Source organism: Schistocerca nitens, chromosome 3 (genome assembly GCF_023898315.1).
Source record: "Schistocerca nitens isolate TAMUIC-IGC-003100 chromosome 3, iqSchNite1.1, whole genome shotgun sequence".
Lineage (NCBI taxonomy): Eukaryota > Metazoa > Arthropoda > Insecta > Orthoptera > Acrididae > Schistocerca > Schistocerca nitens.
The window spans coordinates 452,441,358-452,462,070 of NC_064616.1; the positions used below are offsets into that span (position 1 = coordinate 452,441,358).

At 40.5% G+C, this 20,713-nt stretch overlaps 1 pseudogene; it reads right to left on the reverse strand.

Annotated features, from left to right (window-relative positions):
- Positions 1–19,291: 19,291 nt before the first annotated feature.
- LOC126249872 (5S ribosomal RNA) lies at positions 19,292–19,409 on the reverse strand (annotated as a pseudogene).
- Positions 19,410–20,713: the final 1,304 nt, after the last annotated feature.

Below are 20,713 nucleotides of genomic sequence, written 5' to 3' on the forward strand. Positions count from 1 at the left end.
TAGAGTTTCCACTTCTCGTGTCGTTTTGGATTACATCGCAAAAGTGGAGAATATCACATCCTGTGGAAATATGTTCAGAAACCTCTGGAGGAAGTAGCGGCAAGCCTAAGTCTTTCTGCAGGTGTTTACAGCAATTTCTACCGGATTACTGTGCTCGTTCAAGATTACACCCAAGTTATTCATAGTTTTCTAATCAGGTAGTTAGATACCGTCGAGAAAAGCATAGGGATAATTGTTCGCGGAACTCAGGACTGATTAACTCCTAAAGAGATACCAAAACTACGTGGAACTTTTTGGCATTTAGTTAATCAAATGTTTTGCGCTCATGTTAATACTTAGGAGAGGTTATTTATCCAGACGATGACAGTATCGATAGCTTGACGTGTAGCACTCGAGCAGATGTGGAGACAACAGAAACAGAAATGATACTTACAGGAGGACAATATAGTGACGCAGTGGTAAAGACGCTCAGAAGGAGAGAGGCTTCTCACCCATTTACATTTCAATTTTCCGTGTTTTCCCTAGTCCTCCTCTGCAGCTATGTGGTCAGCGTGTCTGACAGTTATGCTGCCAGTACTACCAGAGAGTTTTCCTTGATGGGAAGACGAACGAGGTGCACCCAACCTCGAGCTTCCAGTTAAGCTGCTTGCGGCTCCTAGGTCTGGGAACCTGACGATGGCCCGGAGACCGGTGAGCTGACCCTATGTCACTCCACACCCCATCCGAATGACCCCACTGAAGAGGATGACACGGTGGCCGGTCGGTAGTGATACGGTTCCCTTAAATCACTCAAGTCAAATAGTGTCTTTCAAAAGGACATGCCCGCTTTCCTTCAGCGTCCTTGTTCGCTCCGTCACTAATGATAGCCGTGGCCTTCTTCAAGAAACCAGACAGGCACTCTTCCTGGCTGATTAGGGAAACCTAATAATTACACCAGAGTGCTCCGATAGGGATATATGTGCATTTTAGCGTAAATCCTACCGAACTGCAGTTCAATGTGCGCCACCTAGTAAGATGCGGATTATGTTTTAAAATACTGTGAATACGTAGAAACAAAACCACAGCGGATCACAATAAAAATAGGCAAGTAATGGTCCAATGATACTCTACCAACAATTTGAGACCACAACCGCGGGAAGCATTTGACAGGGGACTTTCACCGTACTGTAAACACGCACGTCTTTCTTCTGGTGAATAAATATAACACACGCCCAGCTATATGTAGAACTCCTCCCATGTGGCTGTTAAGCCTGCAAGAGCTCACCGCGTGTTTGGACGTATGCCAGCATTGAAGCGCATATGTGAAGGGAAACACACTCTTGGGCGAACTTTAATTTGTTCCATTCTCTGCACGTTACTGAGTCTACGGTTGTCTAAATATACCTCATACATTCTCTTACCAATATAGAGCGAAGGGTAATTCACCGAGGAGATAAATCAGACGACGCAAGAATGGCATCGGAGTCACACGGTTGGCATTCTATGGTACTACATATCAATGCGATCAGCCCAGGTCGTCACTTGGTGAGCGGAATTTGTCATCTATATGTGCAGGATGAACCTTAACTCCACCGAGAAAATTTCAAATGTCGGTGCAGAATTTTTTCGGAGTGTTTTGTTATAAGATACCTGTGGTCATTGGTGGCTTGTCACAGAGTGCTGAAATAATTACGTTTTATTTGGTTTGTTAGCGCAGTTACCTTTGTTTCTGTGAAAATACTTCCACAGCAATGGTTCAAATGGCTCTGAGCACTATGGAACTTAACATCTGAGGCCACCAGTCCCCTAGAACTTAGAACTACTTAAACCTAACTAACCTAAGGACATCACACACATCCATGCCCGAGGCAGGATTCGAACCTGCGACCGTAGCGGTCGCGCGGTTCCTGACTGAAGCGCCTAGAACCGCTCAGCCACACCGGCCGCCTCCACAGTAATGAAAAGGCGTGTAATATGCAGCTTTGTAAACTGCAACAGAAAATAAAGAGTAGACGTCTATCTACAGACACAAAAGCACCGTAATGTAGTGGTTCTAGGCGCTTCAGTCTGGAACCGCGCTGCTGCTACGGTCGCAGGTTCGAATCCTGCCTCGGGTACGGATGTGTGTGATGTCCTTAGGTTAGTTCGGTTTAAGTAGTTCTACGTCTAGGGGACTGATTAACTCAGATGCTAAGTCCCATAGTGCTTAGAGCCATTTGAACCATTTTTTTGATGTGGTGGTTTCCTTCGGTGCTAGAACAGCTAAGCATAGCGTCGTTGGGGAGCTCTTCCATTGCATTCATTGCACCCACAGACGAGGTGCATGTCGGCCAACTCTTTATCAGGAATTTATCCGTAGTGCTGCATGCCTCTGTTAATGTATAACTAACACTGCCGGGAAAACAAAGGCGAGACAGACCTGAGCAGTACTGAATGCAAGTTTGACGGCGAAGAACTAAGTGAGCTTTACTGTTGTCAACAGCAAGTACCAAGAGCGGATAGAACAAGTTTCTTTCCAAACAAGACACACACCACACCCAACCGAAAATTTCCCTGTTTTGCAGATATTTTCAGTGCAGTACCAATCCAGGGATAAATAATGGGTAAGAAATGAAACGAAATGCAATTGTCCAGTAACAAGCTATTGGAGACCACAGTTCCCTTACAATAAAATATTCAAAAATATCCCTGAGAAACCTCCAAAATTTTTAGCAGTGAAGTTGGAATTCCCCCTGTATGCTCCGCAAACCACCTCAAAGGATGAGGTGGACGCTTCGTCTGATACCATTATGGTTTACGACCTTCCCTGTTCCACTTACAAATGCTGCAGGTGAAGAACAGCTGTCGATAATTCTCTGCAAAAGCTAGAATTTCTCTGATTTTTCCGTAAGCTAGGTACACCCAAGAGAATTTTTCACTATGAGAGAGCCCTTGCGAGTAATACCTGCCGTGTAAACAGCGCTAAGAGTCAGTTCGGCGGCAGTGTCCGACGTTGGGGAAAGATATCAGGTAGTCGCGCTCAACGAGGTTTGCTATCTCGTGTAGGCGGCAACCTCCATGTCTCGGGAGCTGCTCGCCGTAGCTCTCCGACAAGAAAAATTGTGCCAGTAATTTGGGTTGAGCCGAGAGTATTCCGTGAGTGGTGAGCGGCTATACTGCGCCTAGGAATGTGCAGTATTTCACAGTTTTTACGCTACACTCACCTTAGTAATATACAGGGTGATTCAAAAAGAATACCACAACTTTAAAAATGTGTATTTAATGAAAGAAACATAATATAACCTTCTGTTATACATCATTACAAAGAGTATTTAAAAAGGTTTTTTTTCACTCAAAAACAAGTTCAGAGATGTTCAATATGGCCCCCTCCAGACACACGAGCAATATCAACCCGATACTCCAACTCGTTCCACACTCTCTGTAGCATATCAGGCGTAACAGTTTGGATAGCTGCTGTTATTTCTCGTTTCAAATCATCAATGGTGGCTGGGAGAGGTGGCCGAAACACCATATCCTTAACATACCCCCATAATAAAAAATCGCAGGGGGTAAGATCAGGGCTCCTTGGAGGCCAGTGATGAAGTGCTCTGTCACAGGCTGCCTGGCGGCCGATCCATCGCCTCGGGTAGTTGACGTTCAGGTAGTTACGGACAGATAAGTGCCAATGTGGTGGCGCTCCATCCTGCTGAAATATGAATTGTTGTGCTTCTTGTTCGAGCTGAGGGAACAGCCAATTATCTAACATCTCCAGATACTGTAGTCCAGTTACAGTAGCACCTTCGAAGAAAAAGGGACCAAAAACTTTATTGGCAGAAATGGCACAGAAAACGTTCACCTTAGGCGAGTCACGTTCATACTGGGTTGTTTTCCGCGGATTCTCGGTGCCCCATATGCTGAACAACTGTCGTCGATTCACTTCTGCCGTACTCAATAACACAAAAAGCTTTCTGTTTAGCGGTCGCCATCTTAGCATCAACTGACGCTGACGCCTAGTCAACAGCGCCTCAAGCGAACAAATGTACAACTAAATGAAACTTTATAGCTCCCTTAATTCGCCGACAGATAGTGCTTAGCTCTGCCTTTTGTCGTTGCAGAGTTTTAAATTCCTAAAGTTGTGGTATTCTTTTTGAATCACCCTGTATTTTGCCGTATTCGTGCACACGTTAAATGAAATCACTAACGAAAGTGAGTGTTTTGAGGTGTAATTTGTGGCCGTGGCATCTTTCTGACCCAACAAATCGCTCGTTTATCCCACTACACGAACAACACGAGCAGTTAGTCTGTTTGCCGGCCGAAGTGGCCGTGCGGTTAAAGGCGCTGCAGTCTGGAACCGCAAGACCGCTACGGTCGCAGGTTCGAATCCTGCCTCGGGCATGGATGTTTGTGATGTCCTTAGGTTAGTTAGGTTTAACTAGTTCTAAGTTCTAGGGGACTAATGACCTCAGCAGTTGAGTCCCATAGTGCTCAGAGCCATTTGAACCATTTTTAGTTAGTCTGTTTCTAAAGCGCTAGATTTAAACAATGCAATGCAGCAAAGAACTTACAAAAACATTGTAGACATATGATACAGAGTTTATAAACGAAAAAACAATCATGTCAATGAGGAGAGTCGATCTTAGGTCAATACTAGTGACAGTCTAGCGTGGCATGCATTGCACCACATAAATACTGCAAAATACTCCATAATAAACGTGTACCGTCATTGTAGGTATAGTTGAGACTGCTGTCGCAATGGATACGCACGGTGAAGTGAATGTCAGATATGTGTCGGCAAAAAAGTGACGAAGAAAACTTTCAGGAAGTGGACTCAGGACGAAGTTGCGAATTTCACTTTTTTGTAAGTGGAAAGTACACTGCTATTGAATGTACAGTCAATGGACTGCAGGAACTGAGATAAGAAGCGAAGTTTGTTAGCTGGAATGACTCCAGTTTGTAACACTTCCACAGAGTAAATTTAACAGAATATCCACCATTTCTGGAATCGGGCAACGTACTTTTAAAACGTAGATTAATTAACGGAGAGAAACAAGTGAAATCATGTTGAAAAGTAATCGTTTTGGAATTCGAAAAATTGCTATTTAATTTCAAGTGAGACAGCTGTAATTCGATATGGCGTGATAATTATTAATTGTATTATTGTGCTGAGTGTTGGATAATTAAACCTTCAGGAATTTACGAGTGGTTCCTTCAGTTAATGCAAGTAAAAACGTTCACATATATGAACGTCCATAAATGCTTCATTTACCAGATATCCACCCTATTTTGCTTTTGAACGTGTATGTGTATCAATATGAAATATCGTGTAATGCTATTTCATCGTTATTGCTACTTTGGCAAATATCAAAGGGAATAAACGTACCTGATGTTAGAAATCTTTGTGTCACAAGCAGTCTGTCTCTTACACCAATGGACTTACGCATAACAGTATCTTGCTTGGAAATTTTGGGGCCATTTATAAGGAACATATCATCCATTTCCACCTCTGTCGTTCTCTTTAATTTCGATGTTGTTGTGCATCTTCCATCACAAGCTCTACACTGAGATTTATGCATGTTCCAATATCATCTCACCACCTACAACACGCTCTTATCCAACACTGACCAGGTCCTTTTTTATCTTTACCAATAAAAGATGAAAAGTGCAGTTGCATCCCGACGCTCTTTCATCACAACCTCGCACAGCACTACGACTGAAAAATTTAGCGGGGAGTGATACCTCAGCTCTCACAGACTCTCTCACTCTGCTGTGCGTAAACGCATCCGACATCTGATTTCGCAAGACTTTAAGACACTTACAGAAAGGACTTGCAAGAAATTATCACACAGAAACTGTCAGCGAAAAATCGCTCTTAGTGTAAACAATTCTGCGAGTACTATCTTAGAATACCAGACTGACAGAAAGAGAAAAACTCTCGTGTATACCAGCCCGGAAGAGCTCAGTTTCTCGGATTTTAACTGCGAAACTCTTCTTTATGAACAACATTTCTTTTGTAGCGTCTACCAATGAGGTATGAAGAGCATCGTCGTCATGCTCTCGTGCTTACTAAACGCACCTGTGACGAAATTCCTCGTTCTTCTTAGGAACTTAATGTCCTTCATTAATCTACCTGAAAATGGTCCTAGTGTGACGAGCCATACTCAAAGTCGTAAGATGCCTCTTTCATGTGTGAATTACATTTCCTAGGATCCTCAGCCCGGCATCTGCTTTTTCTACGACTAATCTTATATGGTAGTTCCACTTTAGGCCGCTCCGGACGGTTATTCCCAGATATTTTATAGTTGTTACTGTTTGCAGTATCAAACACCAATGATGTAATCGAACAACACTGAAACTTTCCACCTACTATTTTATATCTGCATTCGCGTCTACGTCCGTAATTGCGAATCTTTTGCCAGGCAGGTGCTATTTTTTCTACCATACTGTAAAGAGTTTATCGTGCTACACTCTGTGGAGCTGACTTGACATTATCAATGTTTGCGTTACCATCTTAGACAAGAGGGCTGTGTCATTGATGAAAACAATGCTTGGTGACACATCACAGCACCACAGATAGACTACGACCAGCCTATAGGATGCAGAAACAAATATATATTTTAGTTCAAATCCCCGTCGACGGTGAAGTCGTTAGAGATAGATCACGAGACTGAGCTCAAATTCATGTCATACAAGGACGGAAACGAAGACTTGTCAGATTTTACGGATCTTGTTACCATTATCTTGAAATAATGAATAATGTATAGGAAGTAAAATTATCACCAATCCGAAAGTTGGTTTGAACATCGCAGCGCCTACAAGGCGTGGTCGTGTTAGACGTGGTGTGCTCTTGCCTTCCTATGGCCTGTAAACAGATGCCCTCAGCCAGGAAAAGGGAACCTACACTTAAAAATCATTGTCAGAAGTGAGAAAACAAATTTTGGAAACGACTTGTGATTGAACCCCGAATCCTTGCATTTGTTGTCTAGCACCTACCTATTGAACCACCGAGTCGTACACTAAAAATATTAAAAAATGTTTATTTCTGTGCTACTCACCTTTCTTCCTTTCTGGTGTGAAATTCTGCAGGTATGATTCATCCTCTGCAACGTTGCCCAACAGGAACGGTACTGTTCCCTCGGGAAACTGTATCTCGTGCGAGAAAGAGAATCACATTCTAGCAGCCTTGTGGGCTTAGCGTCACGTTCATGTCTTTTAGATTCCGAGTGTGTGGCCTGAGCTCCCAGTTGGTGCACATCGACAGCGCAGAAAGATATGTATGTAGCTTCTTTTCTATGTTTACTTCGTAGATTCTTACTTAAATTGCGTGTGAGTTTCGTATAGGAGGTGTAATTTCGAGTTTTAGTTACTGTAATCGTAAATTCAGACAGACTGTAGTGCAGTCGTTAGGCATTTGTACAAGTTAGTTCATACATTATTTGCGTGTTTCCCTTGCGTTATCTAGGCACGGACTCGTGTTTCAGTAACTGTTGTTCAACATCGAGTAGAATGGACAGGGACTTTGATTGCTGTGTTCGGATGAGGGCTAAGTTGGCATCCCTTCGCTCACAGCTGCAGGCGGCACTGACTTCGGTCGCGCAGCTTGAGGCTGTTGCCAATGGGCACCACTATGGGGAGCCGGACTTGGGTATCACGGGGACGTCAACCTCGTCCCGTCTGTCCCAAGATCGGTCTGCCGCTGTGGTTGCCCCGGTTGCTGTCCGCAGTGGGGCTGGGCCCTCGCCTGTGGTTGATTGGGAGGTCGTTCCAAGGCGTGGCAGGCACCGAAAGACGTCCCCGGAGGCTGATCAGAAAGCCTCCCCGGTGCGTCTGACAAACCGGTTTCAGGTACTGTCTCTGGCTGAGCCAGATGCAGCTGCCGGCCCTGTTTCAGAGGATGATTCTCAGCCTTCAAGGTCCGGGCAATCGCAGAGGGTGGGCTTATTGGTAGTTGGGAGCTTCAATGTTAGGCGCGTAATGGGGCCCCTTAGGGATATGGCGCCTAAGGAGGGGAAGAAATCCAGTGTGCACTCCGTGTGCATTCCGGGTGGAGTCATTCCTGATGTGGAAAGGGTCCTTCCGGATGCCATGAAGAGCACAGGGTGCAGCCAGCTGCAGGTGGTGGCACATGTCGGCACTAATGACGTGTGTCGCTTTGGATCTGAGGAAATTCTTTCTGGATTCCAGCGGCTATCTGATTTGGTGAAGGCTGCCGGTCTTGCTTCCGAGATGAAGGCAGAGCTCACCATCTGCAGCATCGTTGACAGAACCGACTGCGGACCTTTGGTGCAGAGCCGGGTGGAGGGTCTGAATCAGAGGCTCAGACGGTTTTGCGATCGTGTTGGCTGCAGATTTCTTGACTTGCGCCATAGGGTGGTGGGGTTTCGGGTTCCGCTGAATAGGTCAGGAGTTCACTACACTCAGCTGGCGGGTACACGGGTAGCGGAGGCTGTGTGGCGTGGACTGGGCAGTTTTTTTAGGTTAGAAGGCCTCGGGAAAGTACGGGGTGGGCTGCAATCTCAAAGGGTGCATGGCAAATACAGGACGTGCTTGGATCAATGAACAGTCGGAATTGTAGTTGTAAATTGTTCTAGTTGTGCTGGGAAAATCCCTGAGCTTCAAGTGCTAATAGAAAGCACAGAAGCTGAAATCGTTATAGGTACAGAAAGCTGGCTAAAGCCTGAAATAAATTCTGCAGAAATTTTTACGAAGTCTCAGACGGTGTTCAGGAAAGATAGATTAGGCAGAATTGGTGGTGGAGTGTTTGTGTCTGTCAGTAGTGGTTTATCTTGTAGTGAATTCGAATTAGATACTCGGTGCGAATTTGTATGGGTGGAGGTTATACTTAACAGCCGAACTAAGTTAATAATTGGCTCCTTCTACTGACCCCCAGACTCCGATGATATAGTTGCTGAACAGTTCAGAGAAAATTTGAGTCTCGTAACAAATAAATACCCCACTCATACGGTTATAGTTGGTGGGGACTTCAACCTACCCTCGATATGTTGGCAAAAATACTTGTTCAAAACCGGTAGTAAGAAGAAAACATCATTCGAGATTGTCCTAAATGCTTTCTCCGAAAATTATTTCGAGCAGTTAGTCCACGAACCCACGCGAATTGTAAATTATTGCGAAAACACACTTGACCTCTTAGCCACAAACAATCCAGAGCTAATAGAGAGCATCATGACTGATACAGGGATTAGTGATCACAAGATCGTTGTAGCTATTCTCAATACCGTTTCTTCCAAATCCACCAGAAACAAACGCAAAATAATTTTATTTAAAAAAGCGGATAAAGTGTCACTAGAAGCCTTCCTAAGAGACAATCTCCATTCCTTCCGAACTGACTATGCAAATGTAGACGAGATGTGGCTCAAATTCAAAGATATAGTAGCAACAGCAATTGAGAGCTTCATACCTCATAAATTGGTAAGAGATGGAACTGATCCCCCATGGTACAAAAACAGGTCCGAACGCTGTTGCAGAGGCAACGGAAAAAGCATGCGAAGTTCAGAAGAACGCGAAATCCCGAAGATTGGCTAAAATTTACAGGCGCGCGAAATTTGGCACGGACTTCAATGCGAGATGCCTTTAATAGGTTCTACAACGAAACATTGTCTCGAAATTTGGTAGAAAATCCGAAGAAATTCTGGTCGTATGTAAAGTACACAAGCGGCAAGACGCAGTCAATACCTTCGCTGCGCAGTGCCGATGGTACTGTTACCGACGACTGTGCCGCTAAAGCGCAGTTATTGAACGCAGTTTTCCGAAATTCCTTCATCAGGGAAGACGAATGGAATATTCCAGAATTTGAAACACGAACAGTTGCAAGGATGAGTTTCTTAGAAGTAGATACCTTAAGGGTTACGAAGCAACTCAAATCGCTTGATACGGGCAAATCTTCAGGTCCAGATTGTATACCGATTAGGTTCCTTTCAGATTACGCTGATACAATAGTTCCCTACTTAGAAATCATATACAACCGCTCGCTCACCGATAGATCTGTACCTACAAATTGGAAAATTGCGCAGGTCGCACCAGTGTTTAAGAAAGGTAGTAGGAGTAATCCATCGAACTACAGACCTATATCATTGACGTCGGTTTGCAGTAGGGTTTTGGAGCATATACTGTATTCAAACATTATGAATCACCTCGAATGGAACGATCTACTGATACGTAATCAGCATGGTTTCAGAAAACATCGTTCTTGTGCAACGCAGCTAGCTCTTTATTCGCACGAAGTAATGGCCGCTATCGACAGGGGATCTCAAGTTGAATCCGTATTTCTAGATTTCCGGAAAGCTTTTGACACCGTTCCTCACAAGCGACTTTTAATCAAGCTGCGGGCCTATGGGGTATCGTCTCAGTTGTGCGACTGGATTCGTGATTTCCTGTCAGGAAGGTCGCAGTTCGTAGTAATAGACGGCAAATCATCGAGTAAAACTGAAGTGATATCAGGTGTTCCCCAGGGAAGCGTCCTGGGACCTCTGCTGTTCCTGATCTATATAAATAACCTGGGTGACAATCTGAGCAGTTCTCTTAGGTTGTTCGCAGATGATGCTGTAATTTACCGTCTAGTAAGGTCATCCGAAGACCAGTATCAGTTGCAAAGCGATTTAGAAAAGATTGCTGTATGGTGTGGCAGGTGGCAGTTGACGCTAAATAACGAAAAATGTGAGGTGATCCACATGAATTCCAAAAGAAATCCGTTGGAATTCGATTACTCGATAAATAGTACAATTCTCAAAGCTGTCAATTCAACTAAGTACCTGGGTGTTAAAATTACGAACAACTTCAGTTGGAAAGACCACATAGATAATATTGTGGGGAAGGCGAGCCAAAGGTTGCGTTTCATTGGCAGGACACTTAGAAGATGCAACAAGTCCACTAAAGAGACAGCTTACAATACACTCGTTCGTCCTCTGTTAGAATATTGCTGCACGGTGTGGGATCCTTACCAGGTGGGATTGCCGGAGGACACCTCCGCCACACACCGTCAGGTGGCTCGCGGAGTATGGATGTAGATGTAGATGTAGAAAGGGTGCAAAAAAGGGCAGCTCGTTTTGTATTATCACGTAATAGGGGAGAGAGTGTGGCAGATATGGTACGCGAGTTGGGATGGAAGTCATTAAAGCAAAGACGTTTTTCGTCGCGGCGAGATCTATTTACGAAATTTCAGTCACCAATTTTCTCTTCCGAATGCTAAAATATTTTGTTTAGCCCAACCTACATAGGTAGCAATGATCATCAAAATAAAATAAGAGAAATCAGAGCTCGAACAGAAAAGTTTAGGTGTTCGTTTTTCCCGCGCGCTGTTCGGGAGTGGAATGGTAGAGAGATAGTATGATTGTGGTTCGATGAACCCTCTGCCAAACACTTAAATGTGAATTGCGGAGTAATCATGTAGATGTAGATGTAGTGACGCTGATCAGTTCGCTACGCTCCGTAATTCCAACTGCCTGGGAGAGACCTTCAATATGGCACTCATTGCTATCTAGGGCGGGCCTACCAGCATGAGAAGACCTTTGCTTACCATACAGAACTGTCCCTCAATTTGACTACAGAACTGGATATATCAATAACTGGAAGACGTGTTTATGTCGTTGGGTTTTCTTCGAAACGCAAGGAAGCCTCATCACAATAGACTATTCCATATTCAACCATATTCCCTTTCCTACAACAATCTTACAGTCGATGATGCGAGAGTGTAAAGCATCAAACGCTCCTTCTACAAGAAGTGCGTTAATGCTGTGGTCGCCAGCTGTAGCCCTTACAGTTGAAGGAATCTGAACCTGAGAGGTCTTACTTAATTGCTTTTTGCGTCAGCTCATGATTACGCGCATGACCTACGTCCAGATCACAATTAAAGTTTTTTGAACCACTACGAGTATTCTGGTTTTAATTGCATCCAGCTGCGTTAGAACACACTATTTCTAATTAACAATCCGATATTGATATTTTTGTTTTTAGTAAAGCAGAAGTAGTAAGTGACGAGGTAGACTGATGAGCCGTAAGTTTACGATCACTGTCCACCGCGACACTGATTGCTATCTGGGCAAGACGCGGTAAGGAAAACACACTCAAAAAAACGACGCACCACGAAGAAATTATCCAAATCGGACGGAAATCGGTAGACGTGGTGTATATGTACAGACGAACAAATCATTACAATTTCAGAAAAAATGGATGATATGTTCAAGAGAAAGAGCTTCACAAATTGAGCAAGTCAATAACGCGCTGGTCCACCTCTGGCCCTTATGCAAGCAGTTATTCGGCTTGGCATTGATTAACAGAGTTGCCGGATGCCCTCCTGAGGCATATCGTCACAAATTCTGTCCAATTGGCGGGTTAGATCGTCAAATCTCCAAACGTTCTCAATTGGGAAGTTTCAGAAGAACTTGATGTAATGCTCAAGAGAAAGAACTTCACTAACTGAGCAAGTCAGTGACTCGATGGTCTACCTATGGCCCTTATGCAAGGAGGTATTCGGCTTGGCGTTGATTGATAGAGTAGTTGTATGTCTTTCTGAAGCATAACATGTCAAATTCTATTCAGTTCACACGTTAGATCGTCAAAATACCCAGCCAGTTGGAGAGCCCTGCCCACAGTGCTCCAAACTTCCTCATGCAGAAATAGTTATAATATAAAAAAATTTAGACTATATTTTGCTAAAAAAACTTTAAGGATATTGAATTACAAATAAAAATTGACGACATTCCAGAAAGTGCAACTAAAATTAATGGTCTATTAGTTTATTCTTAACGAAAATTAACAAGTATATCCAGAATGAGATTTTCACTCTGCAGAAGAGTGTGCGTTGATATGAAACTTCCTGGCAGATTAAAACTGTATGCCGGACATCCCCCAGGCTGTGGCTAAGCCATGTCTCCGCAATATCCTTTCTTTCAGGAGTGCTAGTTCTGTAGGATTCGCAGGAGAGCTTCTGTAAAGTTAAAGTTTGGAAGGTAGGAGACGAGATACTGGCAGAAGTAAAGCTGTGAGGATGGGGCGGGAGTCGTGCTTGGGTAGCTCAGTTGGTAGACCACTTGCCCGTGAGAGGCAAATGTCCCGAGTTCGAGGTTCGGTCCGGCACACAGTTTTAATCTGCCAGGAAGTTTCAACAAGTATATCCATTGGAAATAGCATAGCCTATGTAAGAAAATATTTAGATTTGTTATATTTTTAAAAGGGAAATAATTATCGCCACTTTTGGATAAAAGACTTTAGTAGACCTGTTTCACATAAATTCTCAAAACATAAGAAAACCAAATTTATTTATCATATGTGTTTATCATATATTAATAATAAAAAATACATCATAAAACATTGTTTAATTAATAGCCCAGGACCAACTGAACCCCCAAAAAATGTCAAATATATGAAACCTATAAATAATAAATTCATTCAAAAAGTTCCATTCTTCGTTTATGCCAAGTTTTAAAGATAATTATTGAAAACTGATAACTGTCACCCAGATCCAAAAAGAACATGTACTAGAAAATGTCAAAAACTTGAACCAGGTGGATCCTATTATTACATTAAATATATCAATGTTCACTATAACGATCCAGTTACATAAAAATGAACCCTAATCGTGTTAAAAATTTATGGTATGAATTAAAAAAGAATTGAAAAATGGGCGAAATTTATTCTGAAACTGAAGAAATCAAAACACTAACAACTGAAGAACAGTTTAGATGTGATAAATTTATAAAATGTTCCTTAGGTAAAATATACAACAGAAAATAAAAAGAGGCTCATCTTCATAATCATTCAACAGAAATTATATAAATCGATTATGATCATTTAACAGAAATTACATAAATCCATTATTTAATAAATGTAATTTAGAATTAACACATCCTGGCTTTGTACTAATTTATTTACATAAAGTTATCAGCATAGTATTCTCATTTATCTGCAAATAACTCAGTTATGATAAAAATTGATTTAATACCAAATAATGAAGATAGATGTATTAGTCTTGGTAAATAAACAGAAACAAATGAGATTTATTGATACATATAAATTTATGCTTGAAAGCCTTGATAAACTTTCTTCAAATCGAAAACAGAAAAAATGAAACATTTTTGAAATTTTTTCCAGTAAAAGAACTAAAAATTTAATAACGAAAAGTATTTTATCCTTATGATTACATGGATAGCTGGGAAAAATTTGAAGAAACAATAGTTCCAACAAAAAAAGGAGTTTTGCAATTAACTGGAAGACTGCAGAATAAAAGATGAAGATTATCATCATGCTAATTTAATTTGGCAAAAAATTTAACATAAAAAAAATCTTGGTGACCATCATTATTTATATTGAAAAACTGATGTTTTCTTATTAGCTGATATTTGTGAAAATTTAAGGGAAATCTGTATAAGAATAAATGTCTTACATCCACCTCGGTATTATATGGTGCCTTGCTGTCATGCCCCTGTCACACCGACGTCTGCTGTATAGGTGATTGTAAACAGCAGTTTCAGTTATTGTGTTCGTTTCATCGCTTCTGTTACTGCCAATAACTAAACACCAGTGCCTACGAGCTTTAATTTGTACGCTAATTGTATGTTCTTACCAGCAGTTGGTTTATACTCAGGTGTATTTGTGGTCTTTTGTTTCCCATTCGCAGATTGCTATATGAAATGTTTAACTTCCAGCACTGAAGATGATCATTATGTAATCGAAAATCGATTTTTCTTTTAATAAATCATCAAAATTATGGCCAATGCTGACCTTCCTTCTAATTTAGTTAAACACTAACCTCCTCCTTCAATTAGTTTCAAATATTTAACTATCTGTATGGGATTATTTAAATGTGGTTCCAAGGTACCCTTCAGTGCATTTACTATTGTTATGATAATAAATCATCCTGTCATTAAATATACATGTTAACTGTATAAGTCACTCATTTTGAGTAACAAAATAGCAGCCTGCCGCAACTGTCGATCAGTGGTATTTTCAGGTTGTGCAAAATGTCGATATAGTTTCAGCAACCCTTCTGGAATGATCTATTCCCCTTCCAGAACGTTAATCTTATTCTTAAAACAGGAAGTGACATTTCCATCCAGAGTACTAAATAATACCTTACTTATCTCACCAACAAAATTTAGAATTCTGCACCTTCGAATTTTGTGTTCATGTCGAGCTAACTGCCCAGTTAGGCTTTGTGAATTTGGTATCTTACGTACATAACAAAGTAGTGCCTGTTTTGCACTAGTATATTGAAGGTACTCATATTAAGCTGCAACAACATCTTATAGAAAAAACCTACAGTTCTTGATGCCAAATTTCCCGTTGATTCACATTTCCGCTTTAATTCTAATAGATTAAAATAGCTTACAGTTCGTCAGGTGACACTGTATGGATTGGCTGTACCTTTGTTATCATAATATAAACCTAGGGACAACTGTAATTTTGTCACTTGGGGATCCTGCTTTTTCGCTACTGATGTAATGTCAAAATCTAGGATGGCCAGTCCTACCCTTGCATGCATTGCCATGATCCTGTGAGTCAAAAATAACTCCTTTACTCTGTTTGCACGCACCTTTAGGTATTGATTTCACCTTAAGTGAATGGCAACATAGTGTCCTTTAGCTTTAATACCAGTATACGGACCATGCCACTGACTATAACTTTTTAGATCGACCATGTCGCACACTTCTATCAAACAGAAGAACCTTATTGCCTCGTTGGGACTTTTTGGATTCTGCGCTCATCATAATATTCTTTGTTTTCGATTTTTCTTTGGGCCACTAAGTCTCTTGCATTCGATTGTATTGTTCTTAACAATTCCTTCAACTCAATTACATGATCATTGTAACTGTAGATGACATCTGCTGGTTTTTTTGTTTTTTTAAATATTCCGGCATATAGCGTACTTTTCCAGAGATTAATTCGTGTGGAGTATAGCCTGTTGTATTATGAGGTATGGTATTGAATACAAACATTGCATATGGAATCCAAGTGTCCCAATTTAGTTGATATCTGTTGATGTAATGTTGGAATGTCTCAGTTAGTAAGCAGTGGGTTCATTCTAATGCTTCATTAGCTTGTGGCTCATAAGTGGAGGTATGAATTTTGTCTATATGTAGTAATCTGCATATCTGATGCCAGGTTTCACTCATAAAATTACTACCCATGTCATTTAGTGATGTCGATGGTATACCATACTTCATTATTATCTTCTCTACCAGTGCTCTAATGACTGTTTCTACATTTTGCTGTTCGATCGGTTCTGTTACTAAAAATTTGATTAAGATAACTTGAAAGGTAAGTGTATATTTATTATCTCGATCTGTTTGAGTGAGTGGGCCTACAATATCCACGTCACAACGTTTGAACGTGTGTTCTGGGGCTGTGGTTACTTCTACAGGCATCTTTATTCTATTGTGTATTACCTTATTACTTTGGCAGCTTTCGCATTTCCGAATATAATGCTTGATGTCAGCTTTCATACCCTCCCATTCACATTATTTTTTGATCCATTCTATGCCTTGGTGTCCATCAATTGGTGAGTCATGAAATTGTTTAAGAATGTTCAGTTTGTTCTCCTGACTGAATTTATCTGTTACTGAATTAGTGTTATGTCATCCTTATGTAAGGCTTTGGGAACAGCTATCACAGTGTCTTCGTTATTCATTTGATTCTTCCTCATCAACATTCAATACGGGCTCTTTTGTATCATTATCTTTGGTCGCCCTAAGATTCCATATTCTTGAGAGGGCATCTGCGACCAAATTCCTTTAATAGGTAATATGATAATTGTACTCCTCCAATTTGAGCCGGAATTTTGGCAACGGGATGACATATCTGAGTTGCTGCTGATCCATATTAGTGGCTTATCATCAATGCAAATTTTAAACTTGCCCCTGAACAAACAGGGTCGCAAATGTTTGGCCAGTCCGCAGCTCGTGGTCGTGCGGTAGCGTTCTCGCTTCCCACGCCCGAGTTCCCGGGTTCGATTCCCGACGGGGTCAGGGATTTTCTCTGCCTCGTGATGACTGGGTGTTGTGTGATGTCCTTAAGTTAGTTAGGTTTAAGTAGTTCTAAGTTCTAGGGGACTGATGACCATAGATGTTAAGTCCCATAGTGCTCAGAGCCATTTGAAGCCATATTTTGAAATGTTTGGTCTGTCAACAAATCGCTAACATTTCCCTCTCTATAGTAATATAATTTCTCTCTGGTTTATTTAGAGTTCATGATTCATAGGCAATAGGTCAATCACTACCAAGCTTGCTCTGACTTAAAACGGCTCCTAAACAGGTCAGGCTTGCATCAGTTGTGACTATAAAGTGTTTACTAAAATCAAGGTAATGTAGTATTTAAGGGTTCAACAACTTTTCCTCCAGTTGTTTTAACGCCTCTTCTAGTTCAGTTCCCCACATATAGGCAGCTCCCTTTTTCATTAGGTCATATAATGGTTTTGCCATTTTACTATAATTACTTAAAAATCGACGATATTACACACTATCGATATGGTACTGTATAACCACCCTGTGTGTGGAACCTTTCCAGACCCCTGAAAGTGGCCAGTGGCAACTTCTACCAGCATGTTCCAATATCACATCTCTCTGTAGCATGACAGCTTAACCTGTACCATACTGCACTTCATTCATGACAAAATATAAGAAACACAGTAGATATAAGATTCTTTTCAAATGTGAATGAATGTGATAAATCAGCAGCTAAACCTTATTTTAAAAATATGAAAGTATTTAATGAAAATTTAGTTGTTATTAACTGAATAAAATTGAAATTTTGTTTAATAAACCTACTTATATTGGAATGGCTATATTTGATTTATCAAAAGAAATAATGTATGATTTTCACTATAATGTTATGAATTCAAAATATGGAGAGAATATTGAACTTTGTTATCAAGATAGTGTTATTTATATCTATAATATAAAAATTGAAAGTTTGTGTGATGATATTAAATCAGTTATTTATTATTTTCGTACTAGTTATTTTCTGTAAGATATATATTCCTCAGACTAATGAAAAAGTATTAGGAAAAATGAAAGATGAACATAAAGGAACATGCAGCTTAAGACTAAAACTGTATGCTTGTAAAGTTGATGATAAAGAAGAGAAACAATCAAAAGGAATAACTATGTGCTGTTAAAAAATTATATGTATAGAAGATTATAAAGATCGTTTATTTTACAGTAAAGAACAATATAGAAATGTAAGTTTAATGCAAAGTGAGAAGCATGAGTTTATTCAGTTGAAGTCAATAAAAAATTTTCAAGGCCTCACAATAATAAAAGATATGTTTTAGAAAATAAAGTAGATGCATTATCGTACAATCATTATTTAACTAAAAATTGTCTTACTTAAAAAATTAATATAATTATTTTATTTAGAAAATTATAAATAATTTTTCTATACATAAATGAATAACATTAACCACCTTTCAGACAATCATATATTGTGTCTAAATTGTAAAAAATTTACTGCCACAAATCATCCAAATAGAATAACAACAAAAAGTGGTAGAAAGAATTGAAGGAATTTGTTCAGTATGTAAAACTAAAAGCGAAAATTTTTTTAAAAATTTGTAGGTAATGGTCTACAGCCAAATATCTGAGAAGAAATGATTAATGAATTACATAAACTGATAATAAAAAATTTTACAAGAAGAAATGTTATTTCTTTTGGGACAGATGATTTATGACAAAAATATATCGTAGAAATTGATTCAGGTAATTCAAAAGGAATTTCGAAAATAAATAAAGGCTATAATTGATGTTTTTCAAAATATTATTGAGCTATTCCAGCTAAAGATAAAACAGTTTTGAATGTAGTTGATTCTTTTGAAAACATTTTAAATCAAAGATGTCCAAGAAATTTAAAAACAGATGCTGGAAAATAATTTTAGAATAAAAATTTTCAAGAACTTACAAAAAAATATGAAGTTAATCATTACTGAACTCTTACAGAATTAAAAATATCTGTTGTTGAAAAATTTAATAGATCATGAAAAGAAAAAAAAGGTGGAAAAAATTTCACTTATAAGGAAATTACAAATGGATCGATTTACTTTCTAAATTATTTGATGAATATAAACATACAAAACTCACAACAATAAAAATGAAGCCAAAAGATTTAAACAAAGGTAAAAAACTCCTCCCAAACAGGCCATGAACGCCCAAAGGTACCGACCGGCCGCCGTGTCATACTCAGCCCACAGGCGTCACTGGATGCAGATATGGTGGGGCATGCGGTCAGCACACCGCTCTCCAAACCGTATGTCAGTTTCCGAGACCGGAGCCGCTACTTCTCAGTCAAGTAGCTCCTCAGTTTGTCTCACAAGGGCTGAGTGCACCCCGCTTGCTAACAGCGCTCGGAAGACCAGATGGTCACCCATCCAATTTCTAGCCCAGCCCGACAGCGCTTAACTTCGGTGATCTGACGGGAACCGGTGTTATCACTGCGGTAAGGCCGTTGGCAATTTGAACAAAGATAACAAAAAAATATTACAAACTGCTTATGTAGCAAATTTTAAAGATACTACACCTGAATATAAAATAGGTGATAAAGTAAGAATAAGTAAATTAAAAGGACTTTTTAAAGGTGCTCCACTTACAAAAAATGTGAGCATAGGCTTCAGTTTAGAACGGCACTTTCCCTCCAGTGATCGGCATTTCCTTTGCAGCACTTGCCCACGCAACCTCCACCATTACCGCACTTCACACGCGTGTCCTGCTGATTGCGCATTCTCTGGCCACGTTTTTCTGTGTGGACTCTATACTTCGGTTTAGTGGTTGAATACTGGGGAAATGCAATCAGTCTACGAAGGAGAATATTGCTCAAGTGTGTGGGGCCCGTACCAAACATGACTAACAGGGGATATTGAATGTTTACAGTGATTTGCATAGTAATAGAGATACATGCAGGCCACGAACTCGCAGGGCTCTAGTTGTAGGACAAAGCAGTACTCTTGCTTCGACTTCTGCTCAGGACAGCGACTGCTGCATATTCGGTTATTATGCAAGTATGCAGTGCACATCCATGTTGCTCAGTTTTATATGAATTTTCTTTTTCGCTGACAAGTGTGAATATTACGTGCTTTTAACAACTCTGACGCACTGTGCACAAGATCACTATGATTATCTGCAACTTATCAGTGGGAGTTTGACTGTTGTCCAATTCGTACTTATGCGAGGTTCAGATCAAATGCGGAAGTGAATCTGTATTTTTTGATTGGTCGAATCGTAAAATTGGAAATTTGTGGGAAGATCTTATGGGACCACAGTGCTGAGATCATCGGCCCCTAAGCTTACACACTACTTAATCTAACTTAAACTAACTTACGCTACGGACAACACACACACATTGAACTCGAACCTCCGACGGCAGGAGCCGGTTGAATTGTATCTCGACTATTTACCCAGTGTTCTTGATCATGTGGATGATATTAATCTTCATGTACAAGAAACTGGGCTGGAAAACATTATTCTGAGCGCTGGCAGAATGATAACTGGATATGTTTATATTCCCTGAAATCAAGAGGTATCTGATAGTGAGTTACCCTGAACTGAGCCAATTATTCAAAAAATGGTTCAAATGGCTCTAAGCACTATGGGACTTAACATCTGAGGTCATCAGTCCCCTAGACTTAGAACTGCTTAAACCTAACTAACCTAAAGGCATCACACACATCCATGCCCGAGGCAGGATTCGAACCTGCGGCCGCAGCAGCAGCGCGGTTCCGGACTGAAACGCCTAGAATGGCTAGGCCACAGCGACCGGC